This window comes from Balaenoptera musculus, chromosome 16 (assembly GCF_009873245.2).
Source record: "Balaenoptera musculus isolate JJ_BM4_2016_0621 chromosome 16, mBalMus1.pri.v3, whole genome shotgun sequence".
Lineage (NCBI taxonomy): Eukaryota > Metazoa > Chordata > Mammalia > Artiodactyla > Balaenopteridae > Balaenoptera > Balaenoptera musculus.
The window spans coordinates 61819816-61837252 of NC_045800.1; the positions used below are offsets into that span (position 1 = coordinate 61819816).

The following is a 17437-nucleotide window of genomic DNA, read 5'->3' on the forward strand; positions in this document are numbered from 1 at the left end:
TGGTGGTGCTGAATTCGCTTAGCTTTTGCTTGTGTGTAAAGGTTTTAATTTCTCTGTCGAATCTGAATGACATCCTTGCTGAGTAGAGTAATCTTGGTTGTAGGTTTTTCCCTTTCCTCACTTTAAATATGTCTGCCACTCCCTTCTGGCTTGCAGAGTTTCTGCTGTAAGATCAGCTGTTAACCATATGGAGATCCCCTTGTATGTTATTTGTTCCTTTTCCCTTGCTGCTTTTAATATTTTTTCTTTGTATTTAATTTTTGATAGTTTGATTAATATGTGTCTTGGCGTGTTTCTCCTTGGATTTATCCTGTATGGGACTCTCTGCGCTTCCTGGACTTGATTGCCTATTTCCTTTCCCATATTAGGGAAGTTTTCAACTATAATCTCTTCAAATATTTTCTCAGTCCTTTTTTTTTCTCTTCTTCTTCTGGGACCCCTATAATTTGAATGTTGGTGCATTTAATGTTGTCCCAGAGGTCTCTGAGATTGTCCTCAATTCTTTTCATTCTTTTTTCTTTAATGTGTTCTGTGGTAGTTATTTCCACTATTTTATCTTCCAGGTCACTTAACCGTTCTTCTGCCTCAGTTATTCTGCTATTGATTCCTTCTAGAGAATTTTTAATTTCATTTATTGTGTTTTTCATCATTGTTCGTTTGCTCTTTAGTTCTTCTAGGTCCTTGTTAAACGTTTCTTGTATTTTCTCCATTCTATATCCAAGATTTTGGATCATCTTTACTATCATTACTCTGAATTCTTTTTCATGTAGGTTGCCTATTTCCTCTTCATTTGCTTGGTCTGGTGGGTTTTTACCTTGCTCCTTCATCTGCTGTGTATTTCTCTGTGTTCTCATTTTGCTTAATTTACTGTGTTTGGCGTCTCCTTTTTGCAGGCTGCAGGTTTGTAGTTCCCGTTGTTTTTGGTGTCTGCCCCCAGTGGGTAAGGTTGGATCAGTGGGTTGTTTAGGCTTCCTGGTGGAGGGGACTGGTGCCTGTGTTCTGGTGGATGAGGCTGGATCTTGTCTTTCTGGTGGGCAGGACCACATCCAGTGGTGTGTTTTGGGGTGTCTGTGAACTTACTATGATTTTAGCCAGCCTCTCTGCTAATGGGTGGGGTTGTGTTCCTGTCTTGCTAGTTGTTTGGCATTGGGTGTGTCCAGCACTGTAGCTTGCTGGTCGTTGAGTGCAGCTAGGTCTTAGCGTTGAGATGGAGATCTCTGGGAGAGCTTTCGCCATTTGATATTACATGGAGCCGGGAGGTCTCTGGTGGACCAATGTCCTGAACTCAGCTCTCCCACCTCAGAGGCACAGGCCTGACACCCGGCCGGAGCACCAAGACTCTGTCAGCCATTCGGCTCAGAAGAAAACGGAGAAAAAAAAGAAAGAAAGAAAGAAAGAAAAATATAAAATAAAATAATTTTAAAAAATGAAAGAAAATATTATTAAAAATAAAGAAAAATTTTAAGTAATAAAAAAAAAAGGAAGAGAGCAACCAAACCAAAAAAAAAAAAAAAAAATGGACAGACAGAACCCTAGGACAAATGGTAAAAGCAAAGCTATACAGAAAGAATCACACAAAGAAGCATACACATACACACTCAAAACTAGAGGAAAAGGAAAAATAAAATATATATATATATATAAAAAGGAAGAGAGCAACCAAATCAATAAACAATCTACCAATGATAATAAGCTCTAAATACTAAACTAAAATAAACATAAAACCAGAAACAAATTAGATGCAGAAAGCAAACCCCAAGTCCACAGTTGCTCCCAAAGTCCACTGCCTCAATTTTGGGATGATTCGTTGTCTATTCAGGTTTCACAGATACAGGGTACATCAAGTTGATTGTGGAGATTTAATCCACTGCTGGTGAGGCTGCTGGGAGAAATTTCCCTTTCTCTTCTTTGTTCGCACACCTCCTGGGGTTCAGCTTTGGATTTAGCCCCGCCTCTGCGTGTAGGTCACCTGAGGGCGTCTGTTCTTCGCCCAGACAGGACGGGGTTAAAGTAGCAGCTGATCAGGGGGCTCTGGCTCACTCAGGCCGGGGGAGGGAGGGGTGCTGAACGCGGGGTGAGCCTGCGGCGGCAGAGGCCAGCATGACGTTGCGACAGCCTGAGGCGCGCTGTGTGTTCTCTCGGGGGAAGTTGTCCCTGGATCACGTGACCCTGGCAGTGGCGGGCTGCACAGGCTCCTGGGAGGGGAGGTGTGGATAGTGACCTGTGCTTGCACACAGGCTTCCTGTTGGCTGCAGCAGCAGCCTTAGTGTCTCATGCCCGTCTCTCGTGACTGCACTGATAGCCGCGGCTCGCACCCATCTCTGGAGCTTGTTTAGGCGGTGCTCTGAATCCCCTCTCCTCGCGCACCCTGAAACAATGGTCCCTTGCCTCTTAGGCAGTTCCAGACTTTTTCCCGGACTCCCTCCCGGCTAGCTGTGGCGCACTAGCCCCCTTCAGGCTCTGTTCACACAGCCAACCCTAGTCCTCTCCCTGGGATCTGACCTCCGAAGCCCGAGCCTCAGCTCCCAGCTCCCACCCACCCCGGCGGGTAAGCAGACAAGCCTCTCGGGCTGGTGAGTGCCTGTCGGCACTGATCCTCTGTGTGGGAATCTCTCCACTTTGCCCTCTGCACCCCTGTTGCTGCGCTCTCCTCCGTGGCTCTGAAGCTGCCCCTCCCCGCCCACCCCGTCTCTGCCAGTGAAGGGGCTTCCTACTGTACGGAAACTTTTCCTCCTTCACAGCTCCCTACCAGAGGTGCAGGTCCCATCCCTATTCTTTTGTCTGTTTTTTCTCTTTTCTTTTGCCCTACCCAGGTATGTGGGGAGTTTCTTGCCTTTTGGGAAGTCTGAGGTCTTCTGCCAGCATTCAGTAGGTGTTCTGTAGGAGTTGTTCCACATGTAGATGAATTTTTGATGTATTTGTGGGGAGGAAAGTGATCTCCACGTCTTACTCCTCCACCATCTTGAAGGTCCCTCCTAGTAGTGACTTCTTGTTGCTAATCTCTAGATTATTTCACCATCTCTTATTTGGTTCTCAGCTCCTCCATTACCAGTGTTACAATTTTCCTGCATAAAATTCCTTGTGTTGTAAATACCTGAGAATAGCTGAGATGGTTTCTGTCTCCCTAGTGAGATTTTGACTGATAAAACCACTTACTGGCAATTTGTATCATTTATTGCTTTTTGAAATGTTAATTAGCTTTTTCATATAGTCTGTGCTTTAATACTGAATATAACTCCTCAAGTAAAAATCTTAAGCTTGAATTTATGGATTCTGAGATCAAAATTTCTCAGGGCCCATGCTGAAATAAGGATGGAGAGTGGAGAGGGGAGAAAAGGCAGACGGTGAAGGTCAGTGAACAAAATTGATGGCAAAAGCTTCTCAGGTAATATGCTGGGTGTGCCAAAGTAATGTCAACCAGGGAGTCTCTATGGTTGAACTATTCTTTGAATACAGCAAAAGTACCATTAAAAACAGGTAAGGGGGGCTTCCCTGGAGGTCCAGTGGTTAAGACTCTGCACTTACAATACAGGGGGTGCAGGTTCAATCCCTGATAAGGGAACTAGGGTCTCACATGTCACACGCCGCTGCCAAAAAACAAAACAAAACAAAAAACAAAAACAACCAAACAAACAAAATCCAAAAAGCTAAGTATACCAACAATGAATGCAGCAAGCGATGATAATGCTATTATAACCTCTAAGAACCTCCACTGAATTATGAAGTTTCTTCAGAAAGGCTCCCCAAACTGGCTAATGATCCAAAAGAAATGTTTTATGCATGAGTAATTGTTAGTGGCTATAACCTAGAGCAATCTACTAAAAATGCAATTCTTAAAGCACAACACAGTACAAACATTATTTTTTTCAGAAAAAATTAATGGAGAATACTATATGGCTATGCAAACCTCTTTTAGGAATTGGGCTAGTATCCCTAAAGCAAGTGCTTTGACATAATCTTTGAAAACTCCTGTCTGGCAGGGAAAAGTCCCAAGAGACCATATTGATTTTTGTTTTGTTTTTGGGGTTTTTTTGGCCACGCCACGCAGCATGCAGGATCTTAGTTCCCAGACCAGGGATCGAACCCATGCCCCCTGCAGTGGAAGCACAGAGTCCTAACCACTGGACCACCAGGGAATTCCCCCAAGAGACCATATTTAGATGACCATTGATGTTTCAGCAAATCAAACTGCTTTGACTTATAGACACAAACTCATAATGATGTAATACTAATAACAATAATAACAACAAAATATAAACTAGCACTTAAATAGTACTTACTATATTTATGTGCCAGGCATTGTTCTAAGTATTTTATATATTTAACTCATACAGTAATTCTCACAACTCATTGGGATGGGAACTATTGTTCCCCACTCCACCTCAAATTATAGACAAGGCTTAAAGACATAAAGCAAATTTCTCAAGTTCACATAGTAAGTAACAGCTAGAATCTGATCCCAGGTAGTCAGAGTCCAGAGTCCATGCTCTTAACCATTATACTATATTTTTTCCCTAACATGGTCAAGGTCATACAGCTAAGCAGGTGGTGAAGCCAGGAATTCAGTATAAGTCACACTTTGTTATGAGACATGTGGGTTATAACTCTTTAGCTCTTCCCTGCTAAACCCTCAGAAGTCTTTACCATCACACCAACAAACAATGCCTGTGAAACTGGGCAATGGGCATAGCATAGTATGGGAACTCCAGTGTCATTTGTAACTCAGCCAACCTGCATGGTATACAACAGAAAGAGTAAAGTGTTTATGGTCAGAAAAACTGGGTTGAAGGTAACTTTGCAATTAATTGGCAGTATGCTATTAAACAGACGACGGGCTCTGGAGTCAGATAGACGTGTTAGGTTGGCCAAAAAGCTCGCTCCATAACATCTTACGGAAAAACCCGAATGAACTATTTGGCCAACCCAATAGATTGAAATCCTGGCTTTGAGACCATTGTGTAGAGTGATAAAGTTTATGCATAGAACAAAGGCACCTGGTCAAGAAAGCAAAATGGGGATGAAATTCTGCCCATGTTCAGCTCACCAAGCCATCCACCCTGGAAGGGGAGCTCCATTTTCTAGAAGAGGTGGCACCTAACCCAGGCCCTAAGCTGCTGACTAGAGTAGTGTGGCAGCCCAGAAGAAGTTTCAGTTATTTTACTGGTTCACCACAGGGGGTGCCTTTTTCTATTTCAAAAGTGTCTCATAAGCTAGCGGTGACTTCCTACTCCAGTACTTACTACTAGTTAGGTAATGTGGGGCAAGTTACTTAACCACTCTAAACCTCAGTTTCCTTGTGTGGAAAAAGTGTTTGAAAATAGTACTTCCCTCATAGTGAGGTTTTGAGGATTACATAAAATGATGCAAGTAAAGTGTGTAGTACAGTGCCAGGCACTGAATAAGTGGTCAATAAATTGTAACCAATAAATTATAACAACCATGTGTAGTATCACACCTCTCTGAGCCTCAGATTCCTCGTCTGTTCAAATGAATACCATCTACTTCATAAGCCATTTCCATGAATGTTGAATTGTGACAATAAGAAAGCATTTTATAAACTACTTCATATTTACTTATAATTTTTATCTAAAGCATTAGCAAATATAGAAAGTTCTTGGTACCTAGTGCTTAGTAAATGCACGATGAACGTTAAACAATATTGTTGCTGTTAGAATTGACCATTTATTTAACAGTTTTACACCATATATTCATGTTTTGGGTATTACTTATTTTAGGGAGAATAATCATGCTCATGGATCATTTTAAATTGTGAGAGGAAAATAAACTCATTAGAGAGCTCTGTAAACAATACAAATTTAAGGGGTCTAAGACTAAGTGGTATCCGGTCCAAAAAAAAAAAAAAAGCCACAAATCCTACAATCTATCAGGTTTGAAATAACTTCTAAAAAAAAAAAAGGAAAAATCATCTCAAAGAACACTAAAGCTTCTTGCTTAATATTAGAACCTCTCAATAGGAAAGACTGTGTTTTATATCCACATGACACACATAAATCACCAGATTTACACATAGTGGCAAAGTTGCAGTTTCTCTGAACTTGGAAACAGTGTTCCTTAGAAACTGCCTGTTGATCCCTTTCAACTTCAAAATAGATATTTGATCCTGCTCCCTTAAGAAAAGAGCTCTTTCCACCCCTATGGCAATGTTTGGGATATTTAAAGCTTCTATAACCGTAAATTCCAAGCTTATAGTCTCACAGCAGCCATAATTCAGCTACAAGGAACATACACCACAGGCCTACAAACCAGTGGATTTAACAGGCCTCCAATTCTGCAACTGAATGATGCTAACTGTGACCATACAGCAGGAAAAACGCAAAATAAAACGAAGATTTAGATTGCTATCAGATCTAAGATTGCTATCAGATCTTATCCTTCCTCCATGTCTCTCTATCTTCCAAATGTGCTCACAAGTTTTGTTGTCATTTTGTTGCTATTCAAGGTTATTAACACCACCAGAATGCTTGCTACACATTTGCTGATACAGTATTAAAGAACGAAAAGAATGTTTTCCCAACTTTATGCCTGTATCTTCTTGGCACTCTAACAAAAAGCACATTCTATATTTACTGTGGATTATTCTCCCCATCAAGACACATTTTGATAGGACAGAGACCAAGAAGCTCTGTATTCAAATCTGAATCTGTCACTAAATAGTGTTATGTCCTCAGTAAATCATTTAACCTCTGTGAGTTTCCTCTGACATAATGTATGAAAAAGATTTTTTCTATTATAAAATGATATACATATGGAAATAATTATTTCTGCCAATACTATGTCATACAAATAGGTATAAAAATTCCTGTTTTATGCATATGTATGGCTGAGTCGCTTTGCTGTGCACCTGAAGCTATCACAACATTGTTAATTGGCTATACTCCAATATAAAATAAAAAGTTAAAAAGAAAAGAAAGTAGAATGTCCAGTGAGGAAAAAAAAAGAATCCCTGTTTTAGTTATTTCAATGCACGATAAAAGAAAAGTGAAAGTGCTTCTCAAGAATAGAAACATTCTACAAATGCAAGCCTTATGAATTCCATCATCTTTTAATTCTTTGGAATCTTATTAGAGCACCTGCTACAGGTACTACACACAAATGGCTCAATCAAAAGGTAATCATAATTTGGAAACTTCTGGAAGCATAAGTATTGACAGTTGGGATAATCAGCTTCATCAGCAATACAATCTGTTTGCCAAAACCTGCTGCATTCTTTTGGCTTGTTTAGTAGCATTTCATGTGGCGCATGCTATCCCACAAGGGCAGTAAAAGTAAAGCTTCAAATATGCCTATCCTCACATCTCTCAGGGTTACTCAGGGCATGGGACACCTCCAGTTAATAAATGACGAAAGTCTGAGCAATCACCTAAACATATGAAATAAAAGATAAAGCCAGAAGTGGAGCAATGAATAGGCTGAATTCACTGTTATTTTTCCTAGAATGCACTGCCTTCCTTGGGGCAGGACAAACCTCCAAACTGAAAACAACAAAAAACCTCCCTGTTCTTTCTCCCAAGCTTCTTTACTACCTGAGAATCATGCACAACAGAGCACAGAAGCAAAAAAGTTTGTCCTATGAGGCATTTCAAGGGATTAACTTCATGTAATCTTTGGTTTCTACTTGGCAGCTCTACAAACTATATATAAACTGAACTCCAATAAGATCAAGGCCAGACTCATGTGACTCAAGCTTCTCCATTTGGGAAGGAAACACTAGACATCCAGCAAAATAATCTGTCAAAGGACAAGTCTCCCTGTGTCATGAACAGGCAGATGAACACGGCTGCCAAATGTCAAGTATAATACTGAACTGCTATTGCTAATGTGCACTTTCCACATCTAGAGAGGAATTATTTTCTTTACTTAATGTGCATTAATTATTACTAAAGCACAACATCTCTAATCTCACATATAAACATACCACGAAGAAATAAAACAACCACCTCAAATGGCTTTAAAAGACGACTTAGCTAGAAGCCAGAAACACAATAGTTCCAAAATTATATTCCAAAACGAAATACTTGTGTGCTAAATAGTGTACAAATATGTTGTCATTGGTACAATATTTTGCTAACAATGTACGGCAACACTGATATCACATATCACAAGTTTAAAATGGCTGCGCATCTAGACCTGAGGTCCACAGATGAAGTAAATGCTGATTTGGTTTTAAAACACTAAATATGTTTCAGCTGCTGAAATGCATCACCAATTTGAACTTATACAGAGAACATAGTCCATAAAACATAACAAAACAGTGTGCAAATTTTCACAAGGCAGAAATGAGCAATGATTTTTTTTTTTTAAACTAGATGTGTGTTTAAAGTTGAAACACATAGGTTTTGACACAGAGGTTGTTATTGAAGATTTGCATCTGATAGATGATCTATGCTCCTGTGGCCATAATTTATATGAAATGTATTTAAAAACCATTTAAAGTCAAATTTAAATTTTGAAACTTTTCAAGGTATAGTCTATTCACTTTAATTTTTCTCTCTTTCATGAAAACTGTGTTATGGTTTCTGAGGAGCTGGCTGGCTGACTCTGATGGTTCACAGATGCTCCAAACCTCATCTGGGATTGTTCTCCTGTGCCATCTTCCCTTTCCTGACATGTAACAACTATTTTGGGTTCCAGGACTCAATTCCAACATATGTGCGTGGAGGGTTTTCCCACACCACCAACAAGCAATCTTGAACACTAGCAGGGTGTCCGAGAATTCAACTGAATTCTGACACTATCTACCTGGAGAGAGAGTCAGAAACTTAGGAATAGCCAGATGGAACAGATGCACAGGGCAAGGTGTGTGGGCAGGAGGGCCTCTCCAGGCAGACCATTTCCCCTGCATCTCCACATGTTCACCAACCTGGAAGCTCCAAGCAATGATCTCTGAAGCAGAAGATCTGAAAAGACAAACTAAGGACCACTGATTTCATATCAGAGGCCATTAAAAGGGCTTTTCTGATGTAATGACATTTAAAACAGTGTAATTACACAGAAAGCATTTAAAATTGATCCTGAGAGCTGATTTTAAATAGGAAATGGATTAAAGGTATAAATGGGCAACTCACAGTGGGAAAAACATGAATAGCTAACAAATATTTTTAAAATACTCTACCTCACTTGTAATCAGGAAAATGATTTAAAAGACTTTTAAGATTCCATTTCATATCCATCATATAGGCAAAAAATAAAAAGCCTGACAATAACAAGTGTTGAAAGGATATGGAACAATGTGAACTCTTAAACACTGCTGGTGAAAAAGTAAATTGCTATGACCACTTTCGGCAGCATCTGTAAAGAAAAATATGTAAACCTATATCCCAGCAATCCTAATCACAGGCAAACCACAGAGATAGCCTGGCACATGTACCCAAGGAGACTTGTACAATAATGTTCACAGCCACATTTTTATTAGAAAAAAAACTGGAAATAGCTGCATGACTATCAATAGGTGAATAATGTTCAAAAACTGCTTGCTGAATGAATGACACTGAGGGATGAATGGCAATGTTCTCAAAGGAGGTCAGAGCCTCAGGAATCTGTAGGACAATACCAAAAAGCACAACATCCATGTCATCAGAGAGGAGAAAACGATATGGTACACAAAAATGGAAGACAAACTGTGGTACGTCCGTACAATCGAATACTATTCAGCAATAAAAAAGAACAAACCATTGGAACAACATGGAATATGTTGTTGGAACCACTGGAACAACATGGATGAATCTCAAAGGCATTATGCTGAGTAAAAGAAGCCAATCTCCAAATGTTACAAACCATTTTATTCCATTTATATGAAAATCTGAAAAAGGCAAAAGTATAGGAACAGAAAACAGATCAAAGGTTGCCAGGGATTAGGGATGAGAGGAGGGTTTGAGTATAACTGAGAGCACAAGAGAATTTTAGAGGTGATGAAACTGTTTTGCACTCTGACTGTTGAGGTGGTTACACAAATCTCCATGTGTGTAAAATTCATATAAATGTATACCCAAAAAAGCCAATTTTATTATATATAAACTTTAAAAGTCTGAAAAAAATCAAGATCTCCTCCAGAGATATGTATATCTGAGATTTACGACACCATATATCATATAACTTTTATACATAATACTTATGTATAAATACATAAATATAGATCATATACTTTTATACATAATATAAAAGGCCATCATGCAGTTAGATGACGATCCACATAAATACTATGACATCTCCCTCAAAGATGGTTAACAAAAAGCCTAAATAAGGGCACTGAACAATAAAAATCAAATATGTAATCAGTCTTACAACAAAATTTTCTTAGGAGGGAAGTGCTCAGTTTTTTGTACTTGTTTTATGAAGTTAATTTGGAATTTAAAGACAATAACTTTGCACAATTAAAAGGAAACATTTTTCTGCCACAATGGTTTCATGCCTGCAAAACTTTCTTGCGGGAATGGGAGAAATTGCCAGTCTGTTAAATTAAAATTCTCTATCTTTTCCTTCTCATTCAACTTCTCAATTTCAGTGTTCCCTGAATAAAAAGTTGTCTAAATCCTGAGACGAAGGAGACCCCACCCACAGATCAGGACATTAATGGTGAAAACTTCCAGAAATTCACTTTCCACAGCCTACTAGGATTGCCTAAAGAAAAGGTAGCAAAGCTAAAACAGTGCCCTTTAACTCAGGTGACCATGTGTCCTAGTCTGTCTGGGACAGCCCTGGTTTAACACCTTCTGTGCTGACATAAGTTTTAACAGCACCTTCTTTCACCCTAAAGGTGCTGAGGTTTAGACAATGAATTATATGGCCATTCTACCCTTAACCTATTTCCCTTTAGAAACCTAACTCACAAACCCTATCACCGAGACATTCAAAGTAGTCCTACAAAGTGAAGCCCTTGTACTAGTTTTTTTAAAAAATGGCAGGAAAAATGAATTTAATCTAATGTGTTGTACTTACTTATTTTGTGAATTATAGCTAATAAAATTCTCTTCTTGGGATTCTATAAATAACCTGAAACTCTAGTTAATCCATACCCATAGGGTTAATACTTTAGGAGAAACTCTCCTATGAGTCATGTTGAAGAAAAACAAATCACCCATTTAAAATCTCTACCCATGTCTCCATTCTTGTTTTAAAGCCATTGAATGTGTAGAGAAGCTGGTGCTTTTTTTAAAAAATTGGAGTATAGTTGACTCACACGTTTATATTAGTTTCAGGTGTACAACATAGTAATTTGATATTTTTATAGATCATACTCCATACAAAGTTATTATAAAATATTGACTATATTCCCTGTTCTGTCCACTACATCTTTGTAATTTATGTATTTTAATACCTGATAGTTTTTACTTCTTACTCCCCTTCACCTATTTTACCCCTCTCCCATCCTTCTTCCCTCTGGTAACCACTGGTTTGCTCTCTGTATCTGTCTGTTTTTGTTTTGTTATATTTGTTCGTTTGTTTTAATTTTTAGATACTATATACAAGTGAAAACATACAGTATTTGTTTTCCTCTGTCTGACTTATTTTTCTAAGCAGAATACCCTCCAGGTCCATCCACGTTGCTCCAAATGGCAAAATTTCATTCTTTTTTATGGTTGAGTAATATTCCATTGTGTATATATACACCTTCTTTACCCAAGGCCAGTGTTTTTAGGGTGCTATTTGCCAAATTCTAAGGAAGCTAAATGACTCTAATATGTTATACCTCCGGATGGAAAGTTTACCTCTGTTTCTTTGATGTGCTATCATTATCAAAGAAAGGACAGGTTTCAAATTACAATTATTTCTTGAGACTATAACAAACATGGACCAGGATGAATTTCTTTTAAAGTCTATCTAAAACAATGAACTTAACTTTCTCAGGGAATGAACTACCCAGACTCCTTATATCTCCTTATCATCCACCCTTTGGACAGGTCACTGGACAGGAAAAAGTTAATACTTGCTATCATTCCTTGGTAATAGATGTGATGGGATAAAGAGAATAAAACAATAGACCTACACTGTAATGTTACGACAGCCATTAGTCACATGATAATTGAGATGTGTGGTAAGATTTTGAGGACTTAGTACCAAAAAAATGTAAAATAACTCAATTTTTTTCACCTGTTTCTTTTTACCTTTTCTAATGCGGCTACTAAAAAGTTTTAAATTACATATATGGCTGCATTATATTTCTATTGAACAGTCCTGTAATAGACTATGTTTTGATGTGTTTCCATAATTTTCATAATAACAATAGCAGTCATAATACTGAGTTAGTTATAAAGTCTTTGCAATTGCACCAGAAGTTCTAAAGCAACAAAATTATCTGTCACAAGAACAGTCCTTGTTAACTCTATAGTAACAAGCACTATACTCTCTTTAACAGATTTTAAAAAGAAGAAAATGAAAACCAAAGCAAAACTTGGAATATTTTTTAAATGTAATGCTCCTCACTTTTTTGGTTCTTTTTTTTTTTTTCTTTTTAAAAATTTCTGGTTCAAGGAGTATTCTTAACTATTTGTCTAGGCACTGTGCAATCTCTGAAATATCTCAAAGCAACCAACCATAGATTTAAGACCACAGTGGCAGCTTAGGAAACCCACATCTACAGAAGAGTGCTACGCAAGATGAGGAAGCAGAACCTCGGCCCTGTACACAGACTAAATCAGGGGTCCCCAACCCCTGGGCTGTGGACCAGTACCGGTCCGTGGCCTGTTAGGAACTGGGCTGCACAGCAGGAGGTGAGTGCCAGGCGAGCGAATGAAGCTTCATCTGCCGCTCCCCATGGCTCACCATGGCTTGTATTACCACCTGAACCATCAATTGCATTACTGCCTGAACAATACCGCCCCCATCCCACCCCCGTCTGTGGAAATACGGTCTTCCACGAAACCAGTCCCTGGTGCCAAAAAGGTTGGGGACCGCTGGACTAAATGTAGCAAATAGGAGACAACCTAAGTTCAAACAAAAATAAGCTCAAACTATTACTCCATAACACTTTGTCCTGCATCTCCTCCTAAAGTTTTCCTTTTTTTTTTAGTTTATATTTTTAGCCACTTTTGGTCACATCTCCAGATTTAGGCTGAAAAGGCCTAAACAGTTTCATTGTTGGGTTCAGAATTCCCTTTTTATTTCCAAATTTCAAATAAAGTAACTTCATGCTTCACAACCTACCATGAAGTGTTTACCAAACTCCTAAGTAAGAGATAATAAATCAGGCCCTGCCCGATCCCCCTATATACTGACAAGTCTTGATATCTCAGAGTTGGCATTAGAAGAACCAAATAAATTCTTTCTCCTATATCCTGGCTTACCTTACATGGTAGCAATTGTGACAAATCCGCATTAATTTCAGATGGCTCCTGACATTACAATTATAAAAATAGCATAAAATCTCCAAACACAAAGCAGCTAGTATAATCTCTGTTTGGAGGCAATTTCAGATATTTCAAGCACTGAATCTTATTACATATCCTAGAAGGAATAGGAGACCTAAAAATAATGGACCTTAGACTTACTGCTTAGGACAGACAGAGCTTCAATAAATACAATTCAAATGATATATCTCTCTAGAGCCAGATTTATCCAATTTAAAAAGGAGGTAATATTTATATAGATAGCAGGTGACATTTATGCCTCTTTGACACTTAAAGTTAACTAAAAATCTACTGTACAAAGGTTTTTTTTTTTTTTTTTTTTTACAACCACAAAAAATCTTTTGGATTCTCAGGTATGTGCTATGACTTGGAGCTTCTGATCAAGTATTTTTTCCTTTTAAGTATTTTTCCTTTAAAATCTGGCCATATTCAAATATTTTATGGAGGCTTCTTCTTTTTGATTTTTGAAAAATTACAGCAGTACTAGTGTGGTTGGTAACAGTCCTGTATTTGACTATTATAGCTAACGGTTACACCACTAGGTTCCATGCCTTACTCTGTACACAGAAGGTGCTCAATAAATATTTGTTGAGTGAATAAACAAGAAGACAGAAGTATGCAAAGAAAAACCTGATGCAAGGAAACAAAATACAAGCAGAACCAGGTGGGATGCCCTTCCACTAGAAACATTAAAAATAGCTTCTCAGTATGGAATGATGAAAGAGTACTGTAGATGGATAGTGGTGACAGTTCACAACAATGTCAGTGTATTTAATGTCACTGAACTGTACACTTAAATATGGTTAAAATGGTAAATTTTTTAATATGTATATTGTAACACAATTAAAAAAAAATTAATAGCTACTCAGCCAAGTGTGACTACAGGCTTTCACAGGATGATACTGAGCCTACGGTGAGAAATTCTGGCCATGTAAAATATTATGGTACATGGTACAGTAAAAAAAACCTTCAAGATAAGCAAAAAGGCTCTCACTGAAAAAGTTGTACTGTGAGGATACTCTGTTTTACAAAATATCTGTGTTTGCTAAGTCCTTGTGACAAAAAGTAACATACTATGGTAGCTGTTTATGTATAAAATATTAAATACTATTTGCTCCATTGGAAGAAAAACTAAGTATACCTTTAGGTAGACAGAATTTGAGCCTTTAGATATAAACCTGCTTGCTTAAAAAACTGAATTAAACTATTCTAAGTTGTCCATAAGCTTTTCAATTTTATATATATCTTTAACTCACGTAAACTAACCACATAAACAATTTATAATATTAATATGAAGTACTTATTTGCAGATCTTATTACACAAATCCAAAAGAAGAGGGGCAGGTCACTTTAAGGAGAGAAAACTCTTAAACCAAACACCCAGTGGCTGAAAGAAAATATGAAATCTCAACTGGTGATATGGGGACTATCTGCTGACTCAGAGGTCTATGTGAACATGCTTGCAATACTCTCCAATAAAACTCAGGAACAGGCCTGGCAGAAGGAAATCTGCCCTGTAGCTCAAAGAAATCTGGTAGGAACCAGATGTTTTTAAGAAAGGAGAGGGGGGCCTGTGACTTTGAACAACCACCAGCCTTGCAGTTTTATGTTCTGTCTCAAAGCTGTGACCTGTCAGCCAAAAATTCTAGTATTTTCTCCTCCTCACCAAACTCTTCTGGTTTTAAGGAGCTAGTTGGCAAAATGAAATCAGTCCATTGATCAAGTCTGCACTCAGTCTGTCACTAAGTAGGAACATCATATTATGGCTAACATTAACCATCCAAAAACAAAAACAAACAAAAAAACCCTGCTTTAGATCTAGGATAGGAAAAATGAAGCCAAAAGACAGTTATTACATAATACAAAGACAAAATTTATAAAATATATAGAATATACTTCCTATATTAAGGGTGGGTTTAAAAGGAATTGGGTTAAAATAATTTTCAAATAATAGAACAAAACAAAACAAAAAATACGTGAAGAAGATGAGTTACAGCATAATTTACGAAAAACAAATGGCTGGATTACTGGAAAGATCCCCAGAGGTTAATTATACCATAGAATGGTATCCTGCTCAGCATCTCAGAATCAGCTGCCATCATGGACCAAGAGAACTTCAAGTAGAGGTAAAGCTACTATATAGAACAAGGGTTATTTTCAAGTACAATTAGTTGTCTCAAACTCTACCATGCATATACTAATCTTTCACAGTTTCTTCACAGCTACTCTTCCAATAAGAGCCCTTCCAGCTGATAATGCAAGGTCAATCTTTTCTGTTAAAGTTTCTTTCATTTGCCTCTAAGTTCATAATAAACTAATTTACATCATAAAGCTTATACTGCAAGCTTCTGGAAGTAGATATATGACTTATATAGCACCTTAAATGAACAAGTACAAAAAAAGAAAAGCTTGCAATGATAGAACAGTGCCTGACATACAGAAGGTACTAAGTATAAATATTTGCTGAATGACTAAAGGAATGAATTATGGATAAGTTGACCATCTCCCCCTCATAATGATGTTTATGTTAAAGGGGATCGAGAAACCCTTCTCTAGACAGCTGATCTGCAGGCAAGGCCGTGAAACATAATGTGGTGACCAAGTGGCTCATTCTCACGCTCACACTCTCTCTTGCCCCCTCACCCCCACCCCCGCCACTCACACACACATATACATTTGATACCAAAGCCAAATATCAAGTACTTGTTTCCCCCCTTTCCCTGACTTCCTGCCTTGCATAAAATTCCTAGTAGTATTTACAGCTTTGCACCCCCTAAAAATCAGCTCAGGGTTGTCCAAAGAGCAAGCAGCCATTCTAACTCTGTCTTCAGGAGAAAGACCTTTCCTAACTCAGGTTCTCTGGTGCTTTCTATCTCCTCCAATGGGTAAAATCATTCCCTGAAAATTAGCCATAGTCCTGCCCATGGCCAACAGATTCCTTTTATAATTAATGACTCTTCCTTATCAGTCATACCCATATGTGTGAAAGTTGTTGGGCAAGACATATGTCTGCCTATCTTCCACTGTGTCCTACATGAATCCTACTAGCTACAGTTTTCACACAGTGACTTTAGTCAATGAATAGGCAAGCACTCAATGTACACATGAAAATGATGGCTCTTAATTTATAAGTAACTTTTTAAAATTTTTTATTTATTTATTTATGGCTGTGTTGGGTCTTCGTTTCTGTGCGAGGGCTTTCTGTAGTTGTGGCAAGCGGGGGCCACTCTTCATCGCGGTGCGCAGGCCTCTCACTATCGCGGCCTCTCGTTGCAGAGCACAGTCTCCAGACGCGCAAGCTCAGTAATTGTGGCTCATGGGCCCAGTTGCTCCGCGGCATGTGGGATCTTCCCAGACCAGGGCTCGAACCCGTGTTCCCTGCATTGGCAGGCAGATTCTCAACCACTGCGCCACCAGGGAAGCCCATGATGACTCTTAACTTATAAATAAAAACACTGACCAGTGGTGACCAGTAGGTTGTGACTATAAGAGTTGTATTCATTTCTGAGCACTATTTACTTAATCAAAGGCCTAGAAGTCTAAAAAGTGGCTGAAATGTATCTAAAAATGCTGAAAAGCTCTAAAGAAAAATGGTAATGCAACAGAGTATAAATTAAATAGAACTGCAAGCCTGAAGAAACCCCCATGTTGACAAAGACGGACAGAGTACACAGAAAAAACAGAAACAAGTGGAATCAAGAACACTAATCAAACAGAAGTTTTAGATATAAATAATCCACAAGCCACAGTCAACTTGGAAGCATGGCACAGGAAACATCAACAGTGGTGACCACTGACCGCAGGGAACATGGACACTCTTCTCACAGCACAGATGTCTTTCATTCCACCTGGTATGAAAATACCTTCCACTTTCAAAAGAAGACTGTTTCTATATGTTTATCTTTTGCAGTGAATGTCTATAAATTGCAGGGGCATATTTTTGACATAATTTGCCTATGTGTATTGAAACCTATATTCAGTCATGGCCAGTTAAATGCTGCTCTCTCAAGAGTTCGATTATTAAACTCATGAACTGTTGTATCTGAGGGGGGAAAAAAAGATAGTTAATTGTG

General features: G+C 38.4%; 1 protein-coding gene across 1 annotated transcript in view; it reads right to left on the minus strand.

Annotated features, from left to right (window-relative positions):
- MCU (mitochondrial calcium uniporter) overlaps positions 1-17437 on the minus strand; it is a 222609-nt gene that overhangs the window by 151383 nt on the left and 53789 nt on the right. The window lies entirely within an intron of this gene.